We start from the raw sequence: 11,951 nt of genomic DNA on the forward strand, positions 1-11,951 counted from the left end.
TCAGCACCAGTCTCCGTCATCTCTTGATCGAGTGAGTGCGGGTGCGTTTTCTTATAGCAAAGCCACGTTGGGCCATCTGCTGAGTCCACCGAGGTGAATCGAACCCCTGATTTTAGCATTGTAAGTACGTAGAGTTACCGCTGCACTAGAGGGGGAACTCTTGTTCGATTGATGCATTTGACCACGCCTCAGGTCTGATAGTTTATTTTCTATAATCCTGCCATAAAGAATTTCAATTTTAGGGTAAGCTGGTAGAAATCCTATTGAACAGTAAAATCAAATCGGCTATACACTCGCGCCATGCTTGGAATTGACGGTGCACAAAAATATAGCTGATAAAAATGGGAAAAACTCTCGTAGATTAATTTAGTCTAATTCTTTTCACCTTCAGCTACCGTGGCTATTGAGGGCTCCCACTTGTTTGATACATGATGGATTATTGCCTCTCATTTATATATATATAGGCCTATTATAAAAACAATTAAAATTGTTTACTAAATATACTTATTTATTGACTCTGGAATAAAATTGTATAAAAATCTTAAATTTTTTTAAACATTTATCCAATTGAACTAACTTAAGCAAGTTAATTTTCAAGTGTACAGATATTTTTGTTGGTGCAGCTCATCCAACTGCATAGACACTAATTGAAACACTACTTAGTGTTGGGGACAGATTTAAATGAAATATTTTATATCACAATTAGGAGCATCATCTATACATTCCCAAGAACTAACAGTCATTTCTGTCACCAGTGGCATATTTAGCTTGAAATGTCTTCAATAATCACTAGAACGGCTTTTGCAATTTTATTCAACTAAATTCAAACACTTGGTGATTGCACTCATGTTTGACACACTATATCAAATACTTCACGACTACAGCACAGAAATAAGTATGAGAGACCAAAAATACATCAATTATATAACACAGAGACGAATATCGAAACAGCAAACATAATATACAAAATATAAAAATAATATAACACAGTGACCAATATGTGAACAATATTGTATAAAATAAGTTAATAATAAAACAAAGCGGCAAATAAGACAACAACAATACTGTATGAAATATGCTGATAATAAACACAGAGATCAATATGAGAAAAACAATACTGAACAAACTATGTTAATAATATAAGACAGAGAACAAGTACACAGAACAGTAATACCATCTAAAATATCTTAATAATATAACGCAGAGAACAATGTGAGAACAACTATACCATTTAAATATGTTTATAATACAACTCAGTGACCAATATAAAATCAACAATACTGTATAAAATATGTTAATAATAGAACAACTATACCATTTAAATATGTTTATAATACAACTCAGTGACCAATATAAAATCAACAATACCGTATAAAATATGTTAATAATATCACACAGAGACCAATATGAGAACAACACTGTATAAAATGTTTTAATAATATAACACAGAAAACAAGAAAACAGAACAGTAATACCATCTAAAATATGTTAATAACATAACACAGAGAACAATATAAAAACAACAATGACCAATATGAGAACAACAATATCGTATAAAATATGTTAATAATAAAACAAAGTGACCAATATGAAAAACAACAATACTGTATAAAATATGTTAATAATACAACGCAGTGACCAATAGGAGAACAAGAATACTGTCTAAAATATGTTAATATTATAACACAAAAACCATTAAGAGAACAGCAATAGTGTATAAAATATGTTACTAATATATATGTAAAAACGGCTGGTTTGAGTTGAGAAAAAATTTTATGCACAGGAGCGAACAACGTTTCGACCTTCTTCGGTCATCGTCAGGCTCACAAAGAAAGAAAGAAGTAGCTGACCGATAGCTGACCACATGTTTGAAGGGGGTTGTGTAACTGAGTGTAGGAATGTAGAGAGCGTGCTTAGATGTTTGATTATATTTATTAATACAAAGGAACACCTTTATACTTGTATTACACAACCCCCTTCAACCATGTGGTCAGCTATCGGTCAGTTACCTCTTTCTTTCCTTGTGAACCTGATGATGACCGAAGAAGGTTGAAACGTTGTTCGCTCCTCTGCAAAAAAAAAAATCTCAACCCAAACCAGCCGTTTTTAAATATACTCTTCAAAAAAAGAAACGCAAAAGGGACATATTTGTTATTTTAAAGAGAAATATATGTAATAACGTTACAAGCTCAGAGTATGTGATGTTACACGTGTTAAGGCACTGGTTGTCAGACCAAAATGACAATAAAAGTTGTACACTTTGAAAACGGAGGAAAACATCGGATTTTTCGCCAAAACGCATTCGTGTCCAATAAATTTGTTTGAGAGATCTGCATGTTCTGCAAGTGCAACATGTGCAAAATCCCTATAAAAGTGACGGGTTCTCGGTTTCCATAGCTCAGTGTTAAGCCACCGACACGCAATACAGTTACGCCAAGACTGACTGAAGCACAACGCAACAACACCATTGGCCGCTTGGAAGCAGGCGAATCTCGATCAGATGTTGCCAGAGCTGTGAATGTCCACCCAAGCACCATCACAAAGCTATGGAATCGTCACAAACAACATGGATCAACTCGTGACCGTCCACGATCTGGCAGACCTCGTGTGACCACGCCCGCACAAGATCGCAACATCCGGTTACGTCACCTTCGGGATAGGACCACCACTGCGACGTTTACTGCCTCAACCATACCAGGGCTGCGTTGGATTTCCGATCATACCGTACGCAACCGTCGACGAGATTCTTAAGCCCCATGTGCAACCCATCATGGTGAACGTCAACGACGTTTTTCAACATGACAACGCCCGTCCTCACACAGCCCGACTCACCACTGTCTTCTTGAGACACCACAACATCAACGTTCTTCCCTGGCCCTCCAGATCACCAGATTTAAACCCCATCGAACATCTTTGGGGCGAGTTGGACCGACGTCTGCGACGGCGACAACCTCAACCGCAGACTCTACCTCAGCTTGCAGCAGTTTTACAGGCTGAGTGGACAGCCATTCCACAGGATGTGATTCGTCATCTCATCGCTTCCATGGGCAGGAGATGCCAAGCAGTTATTGATGCTCACGGGGGGCATACTCGTTATTGACTTTGAGTGACGTTAAACTTCACCTAGTGAGCGTGGACTTCGCCTTTGCAGACTTTGGATGTTCAGCAGTAAATGTGCAAAGTTTCACACATGTCATACAGAACTACCTGGAATAAACTTGTTAACAATATGTCTCAAATTTTGCCTTTTGCGTTTCTTTTTTTGAAGAGTATATACATTTTTCTCTACAAGTGGGTTTTTCGCCATCACTGATGTTACTAATATAACGCAGAGACCTATATGAGAAAAACTATAATGTATAAAATACGATAATAATATAACCCAGAAATCAATATTACAGAACAACAATACTGTACAAACTGTGTTAACAATATTTCACAGTGACCTGTATGAGAACAACAATACTGTCTAAAGTATCTTGATATTATAACACAGAGACCAATACAAGAACAACAATAGTGTATAATATATGTAACTAATATAACATACATCCACAAGAGAAAAATGTTAATGTATAATATATGTTAATATCATAAAACAGAGACCAGTATGAGATCAAAAATATTGTATAAAATATGCAAATAACATAACACGAAGAAAAATATCACAGAACAACAATACCATCTAACATATATTAATTATTTAACATAGAGAATATGAGAACAAAAATATTGTAAAAATATGTTAATAATACGATACAGCGACCAATATGAGAACTCAAATACAGTTTAAAATATGTTAATATTATAACACAGACAACAATAGCGGAACAACCATAATATATAAAATATGAAAATAATATAACACAGTGACTAATATGAGAAGAACAATTCTATAAAAATATTTAAATATTTTAACACAGAGAACAATATCACAGAATAATAATACCATCTAAAATATGTTAATAATATGACACAGAGACGAATATAAGAAGAACAATACTGTCTAAAATATGATAATATGTTAACACACATATCAATATTATAACAAGAATACTATATAATATATACTAATAATATAACACATTGAACAATATCACACAACAATGATACTGAATAAAGTGTGTTAATAATATAAAACAGAGAACAATATTTGAAGAACAATTCTATATAAAGTATTTTAATATTTTAACACAGAGAACAATATCACAGAACAACAATACCATTAAAATATGTTAATAATATAACACAGACTGATACGAGAACAACAATACAGTATAAAATATGTTAATAAATCAACACAGTGACCAATAGGAGAACAATAATACCAACTAAAATATGTTAATAATACAACTCAGTGACCAATACCAGAACAACAATACGGTCCAAAGTATGTTCATATTATAACACAGAGACCAATACAAGAACAACAATAGCTTATAATGTATATTACTAATATAAAACAGAGACCACCATGAGAAACATAATAAACATAATATATCATAGTGACCAATATGAGATCAACAATATTGTATAAAATATGATATCAACATAAAAAGGAGAACAGTATCACAGAACAACAAATACCATCTAAAATATGAGAACAATAATACTGTCAAAAATATGCTAATAATATAATACAGAGAACAATATCAGAACAACAATACTGTACAAAATATGTTAGTAATACAATACACTGACCAATATGAGAACAACAATATATGAAATATGTCAATATTATAACACAGAGAACAATATAACAGAACAACAATACCATCGAAAATATGTAAATTATATAACACAGTGACCAAAATGAGAACAACGATAGTGTATAAAATATGTCAACAATATAACATAGAGAACAATATCACAGAACAACAATAAAATGTCAAATATGTTAATAATATAACACAGGGAAGAATATCACAGAACAACAACACCATCTAAATTCTGTTAATGATATGACACGGTGACCAATGTGAGAACAAAAATACTATTTAAAATATTTTCATATTAAACACAAAGAACAATATGAGAACAACAATACCATCTAAAATATTTTACTAACATAACACAGAGAACAATATCACAGAACAACAATACTGCATAAAATATGTAAATAATATAATACAAAGAAGAATATTACAAAAAGAACAACATCATCTAAAGTATATTAATAATGTAACACAGAAAAGAATATAATAACAAAAATGCTGTATAAAATATGTGAAGAATATAACACAGAGAACAATATCACATAACAACAATACTGTACGGAATATCTTGATAACATAACAAAGAGAACAATATTACAGAACGACAAAACTATTTCAAATATGTTAATAATATAACACAGAGAAGAATATCGCAGAACAACAACACCATCTAAAATATGTTAATAATATAACACAGTGACAAGTATGAGAACAACAATACTGTATAAAATATGCTAATAATACAAAACAGAGAAATATACCACAGAACAACAATACCATCTAAATTATGTTTATAATATGACACAGTGACCAATATTAGAACAAAAATACTGTATAAAATATTTTAATATTATAACACAAAGAGCTATATGAGAACAACAATACCATCTAAAAATATTAATAATATAACCCAGAAAACAATATCACAGAACAACAATACCATCTAAAATATGTTTATAATATAACTCGGTCACCAATATGTGAACAACAATACTGTATAAAATATGCTAATAACATAACACAGAGAACAATATCACAAAACAGCAATACCATTTAATATATGTTAATCATATAACACAGAGAACAATATGGGAACAACAATACCATCTAAAATACGTTAGTAATACAAAAAGAGAAGAATATCACATAACAACAATAGTGTATAAAGTATGTTAACAATATAACACAGAGAACAATATCACAGAACAACAGTACCATCTAAAATATGTCAATAATATAACACAGAGAACAATATGAGAACAACAATGCAGCATAAGAAAACAATTGAAGGTAATCTAGACTTAGTGTTAGGTTTAAACATGTTACACTAGATAGAGTTCATGTTCGATTTTTTCATTAAAGAAGTAGTAAGTTGTTTAGAAAAACATATTTGTTTATTTTATGAATACTGTACGTACAACATTTCTTCAAGTATTTTTATATGAATCTGTAAAACCCCGAAACAGCATCTATCAAAGACGCTTGAACGATTATATTTTAAATTGTTTCTCCTTAGGTAATAGTAATAATAGTATTTTAGTTGTTTTCTCAAATAATCCGACCACTTGTTCGTATGGTAAAAGTAATTACTCTCTCGAGGGTTTTCCGAACTCTCACTCACGCATACGTCTTTCTTTCTTTACAACATAATACTTCCAAAACGAAAAGAACCAGCGCCCCCTATCTATGTTTAACAAGCACAATTAATGGTGAAAAAATCAATAAACAAATTTGTTATCTGTGCCGTTATTTCTTTCTTCGTGCCAATCGCACAATGGGGTATTTGCACTTTTTCCACTGCAGGAATCGAACTCGGGATTTTAGAGTTGGAAATCCGTGAAAATAAACCGAACCTATCATCAGCATTGTTGCTCTTTTTATCATTCAATGCTACACAGTAGGCTAGTAACAACTTACAGCTGACCCTTCGTGATTGATTTCAGCCAGGTGTTATCCAAAGTTTATCATATTTTTTAACTATAAGATCACTGAAACTTTAGGCACCTTTGTGCATCCTTTTGTGTTTCATTAGTCCTACTGCATATCATATTAACTTATAAAGCGACAATTAACCAACCGGAGACTATTGATATTGTCACTTTCTGGTAAAGCTGAAACCTATGTTAGGAATGTTTTAAACTTATTGAGTGTTATTGACTTACAACATTAAAATGTTGGGTTCGATTCTCGTAATGGGCAGAGCGTACAGTAACGTGTTGTGTAGTTTGTACTAAAGTAGACATACAAGCTTTATTTTCATACCTTATTTTAATACCGATATGAAATACCAGGCATCCAATTACCAGTCTGAAGATTCGAACCCACTTTTTTGCTGTTAACGGGTTCTTCGACCAGTCCAAGTTATCTAATTGGAAACTTTTAAATATAGAAGAAAATTTGATTCTGTTAAGAAAAGGTTAGTTTTTAAACAGACAAATAAACGACCTTTACCAGTTGCAGCGCCACCTTTAGTTTTCCATGAACGAGAAGAGAAGAGAACATATAAAAGAATAGTTTCTCAGTCGTGAATGATGTTTAACATTCTTACCCTTACAGGATGAGAAATAAACTGAAAATAAAGTTTTTATGTGAAACGACAGAGTTGAGAAACTCATTCTTCAATATGGTAAAACTCGAGTAAGAGAAAACTTTCTTATATAAATTCCCCTATCAGTGGCAGCGCTAAAAACCGAGTATCGATACCAATGTTGGGCAGAACACAGATAGTCCTTTGTGTAGCTTTGTGCTTAACTTTATTTAAAAAAAAAAAAACATTTATATAAGTGTAGTCAAAAACATCTTAGGAGTGAAAAAACGTGCGGGCTAAAGTGTTTTTTGATTATATATCGTGACATATTTGTCAATACAAGCCAACAAATTACAGCAAGAAAGAGAGTGACACGCGACAGCAACCAATATTAATTTATGGTAGCAATCCTATTATTAGGAACAGACCTATACTTTACAGAACCAATTGGATTCTTTAAAATATGTGGTGGAAGTTTTTCTTCTCTAAACCAGTGTTAATAGCTTCTTTTATAATAAAGCTATGGAATTTAGATTAACAGTTTCTTGTCATCACCCCATGTAATTGGTATAGTCGTATAAAGTATTATTATCTATGTTAATTGCTTAAATCAACGTCACGTGATGCTTAACACTTTTTAATTTAGGATAATTTCATAAAATTTAGTAAATTTGTTCTGAAACGTTGGCAATGAATAATCAATAATAACCGTAATGAATAATCAATAATAACCATCCACCAGTTTGATTACTTCGGAAACTTGAGCTACAAACTACTGATCTGGTTTGCTTATCCTAACCAATAATTATGTATCTTCGCTTTCTTTCACCTTATAGGTTCGCTGTTTTAAATCAGTTATTTTAAATTCAAATGACAAAAACGAAACCGGTTCACTTTTACTTTTAGATGAATCTGTACTAAAAATGATGGACCAATAGCTTATCAGACTTTTTTGTGTAGGCATGCGTAAACATTTGTGTTAAACTTGAGCGGTTTTTGTTGAATAAGTTTGCACACGTGGCGAATATTTACATCAAATAAGACTCATAACTGTAAGTTGAAAAGATCTGTCAGTTTACCAGATTTAATAAAAATATATAGAAATAAAGTAGTTAAAAATGTTTATTTATATTAGATAAAGCTTCCGTATTTTTGGTAAAAATTAAAAGATACGATAGAAATTCCATCAAAATTCAAAGTGCTTTATCTCGTGTATTTCTTAATGGATTGCTTTGAAATTTGGTATGTAAAGTAATGGTCCAGTATAACACAACCACTGAAACTATTTGATAGTATAGATTACCACAGTCCGAGCTGTAGAAGGTGGAAAATCGATAAACTATAACTCTTGTAAACAACACACAGTAGGTTATTTTATCCTCACTACACACTACTATGTGCTTGATGTGTATACAAACAGATTATTTAAGAGATATACAGTTGTAATATATGAAGAACTGACACTCAACAATACAGTAGTATATGTGGATAATTATCACACAACAATACAGTGGTATATGTGGATAATTATCACACAACAATACAGTGGTATACGTGGATAATTATCACACAACAATACAGTATCATCTATGGATAATTATCACACAACAATACAGTGGTATACGTGGATAATTATCACACAACAATACAGTATCATCTGTGGATAATTATCACACAACAATACAGTGGTATACGTGGATAATTATCACACAACAATACAGTGGTATACGTGGATAATTATCACACAACAATACAGTGGTATATGTGGATAATTATCACACAACAATACAGTATCATCTATGGATAATTATCACACAACAATACAGTATCATCTGTGGATAATTATCACACAACAATACAGTGGTATACGTGGATAATTATCACACAACAATACAGTGGTATACGTGGATAATTATCACACAACAATACAGTGGTATATGTGGATAATTATCACACAACAATACAGTATCATCTATGGATAATTATCACACAACAATACAGTATCATCTGTGGATAATTACCACACAACAATACAGTATCATCTGTGGATAATTATCACACAACAATACAGTGGTATATGTGGATAATTATCACACAACAATACACTATCATCTGTGGATAACTAACACACAACAATACAATATTATCTGTTGACAACCAGTATATAACAATATAATATTACCTGTGGAGAACTAACATGCAGTAATGCAGCGTAAATCACGTAAATTAATGTGAACACGTCAGAAAGAAGTTTCATCTGATTAGAAGCAAAACACAATACATTGAAAAATGTATACAAACAACATTACAAGACAATCTATACACAAAATAGTGTATAGACGTAGATATGTTACACATAGTAACAGTATACACAATTGCAGCTTCGTTTGTAAAAGTCCAACGTAGACTCTACGTAATTAACACGTAATAATAGCTTATATTTTTAATTAAACAAACAAACTTTAAATAACGAATATTCCTACTGCGGCGAATAAAGTCAAGCTATATCTCAAGTCATTATTTACAAGAGAATGTTTTATTTATTAAAAAGTAAGACTAGCTATCTTCTAACCGAAGCTCGACAGATTCAGGAACTTCAGTCTGTAATTATAAATAAAGACTGTTTTTGTTCTTACTTGAGGTTTTTTAAAAGAACGGAATGAAAAACGATTCATCTCGAACTTTCTATAAAGGAAAAAGCAGAACCAATACAGGCTTACCTCTGATCAGTCTCTTCGATACGATGGACAGATTACACTTACACGATCAGATCAGTGAACACGAATCTGAATGTTCGAATAGTTAGAGCCAAGACCAGGAAGGCAAAGAGTTCGGGACAACTTCAATTGCCACCACTTACTCACAAATACTCCAAACACTCAAGTGCCTCAGTCAAGCCTGCGGTTCCTCACGTCGCTGAAAGTCTCATCCAGAGAGGGCGCTACCGTATTGATAAGAAACCGAGCGTGATGAATTGTGTTAAGTTTCGAATGCGTCGTGTTCGGGTAGTTTTAGGCTTAAATCTCGTGCTACTCTTAACAGTTTTGATGGATCTTTCTATAAGTGATAAAACAATAAATACGTTTTGTGAGTTGAGTCTTTAAAACTGAATTGTTTTCTTTCAGATTAGGGGTATTTTTTGTTTGTTTGTACGCTGTTAGGCGCAAAGTTAAACAACGGGCTATATGTGTTGTACCCACCATGGGTATTGAAACCCAGATTTTAGCGGTTTGAGTCTTCAAACTTACCACACACATACCTGCACATGAAATTTCTTATAAATAAACAAAATTACTTAGTTTTATTATTGGTGCATTAAGAATAACTAATAACTAATATTTATTTTTATGTAAAGAGATCTCTATTTTGCATACTGGCTACAATGGTACCCATGGTAACTTCAATATTCTAATCCACACATACATGTGTATACCAGTTGCTACACAATGCGTCATTTCTATGTTTATTTAATAATGAAAGACCTCTTCATACGATATGTGCCAACACGCCCAAAGTGAATGTCTTTGACAGAGACTAAAATATTCAACGTTGTAGTCGCTCTGGTCGAATGGTGTACGATACAAAAAAACAAATCTATACATCTGTCCTCACTAGGTGAAGCTATCCACCAACTGAACTATAAAAGTTTAACTACAGATGACGTGTTGCTAATACAGAGGAGATTAAACCAATGAAACCGACTTAACGTTTAAAGGATTTGACCTCCAAACGGCCTCCTGGTGAAACTTTTAAAGGGGAGATAGAGAAAAATAACCCTACTATTTTTGATAATCAAGAATTACCCCTACAGTCTGTACTGTTCAAACGATGAAAATTACCCCTACAGTCTGTACTGTTGAAACGAAGAAAAAACATTCTTAAAGGAAATTATTTCGGTATATTATTGATATTAGATAGTGTGAGTGTGTTTTTCTTATAGTAAAGCCACATCGGGCTATTTACTGAGTCCACCGAGTGGAATCGAGCCCCTAATTTTGGCGTAATCCGTAGACTTACCGCTGTACCGACAAGTGACAGCATTAAACAGAATGAACATTGTGACTCTTGGAGTTGACAACTTTCTTCAAGTTAAAGTAAGTAGCAGTTAATAACTTGTAACGTAAAAAAATGAAATCTAAACAGTTAATAACATGTGTATCTTATGTGTAACTTCACAGTGTGACTGTGAGAGACTAGACAGTCTTTCGTGTAACTTTATTGTGACTCTATGAGGCTAGATAATCCTATGTGTAACTTCACAGTGTGACTCTCTATGAGACTAGATAATCCGATGTGTAACTTCACAGTGTGACTCTATGAGGCTAGATAATCCTATGTGTAACTTCACAGTGTGACTTTATGAGACTGGATAGTCTTTTGTGTAACCTCACAGTGAGACTCTATGAGGCTAGATAATCCTATGTGTAATTTCACAGTGTGACTTTATGAGACTGGATAGTCTTTTGTGTAACCTCACAGTGAAACTCTATGAGACAAGATAAAGTATCTGTGTGACTACATCGTGGTGACTCTGTGTGTCTAGATGAAGTCTAAACACAGTATGTAAGAAGCTCAACATAGTTCACGAGAAATTAACAATTACACTCAAATAATCTTCAAAACTGTCGTTACTTAAAAGATTTCTCAGTATTTGAGAAAATCAATTATCCCTTAACTAAAGAAAGTTGTGTTACAACGTTGTGTTACAA

General features: G+C 32.6%; 1 protein-coding gene across 3 annotated transcripts in view; it reads right to left on the reverse strand.

The window, feature by feature from the left end:
- LOC143230252 (uncharacterized) overlaps nt 1-10,127 on the reverse strand; it is a 270,711-nt gene extending 260,584 nt beyond the window's left edge. For 2 of the 3 annotated variants that reach the window (XM_076463467.1, XM_076463464.1), the window contains exon 1: nt 9,963-10,127. The gene's annotated coding sequence lies outside the window, so the exon portion shown is untranslated. The remainder of the gene's footprint in view (nt 1-9,962) is intronic. The other variant, XM_076463465.1, reaches the window with a different exon arrangement.
- Nucleotides 10,128-11,951: the final 1,824 nt, after the last annotated feature.

Source organism: Tachypleus tridentatus, chromosome 10 (genome assembly GCF_004210375.1).
Source record: "Tachypleus tridentatus isolate NWPU-2018 chromosome 10, ASM421037v1, whole genome shotgun sequence".
In the NCBI taxonomy this organism is placed as follows: Eukaryota; Metazoa; Arthropoda; class Merostomata; order Xiphosura; family Limulidae; genus Tachypleus; species Tachypleus tridentatus.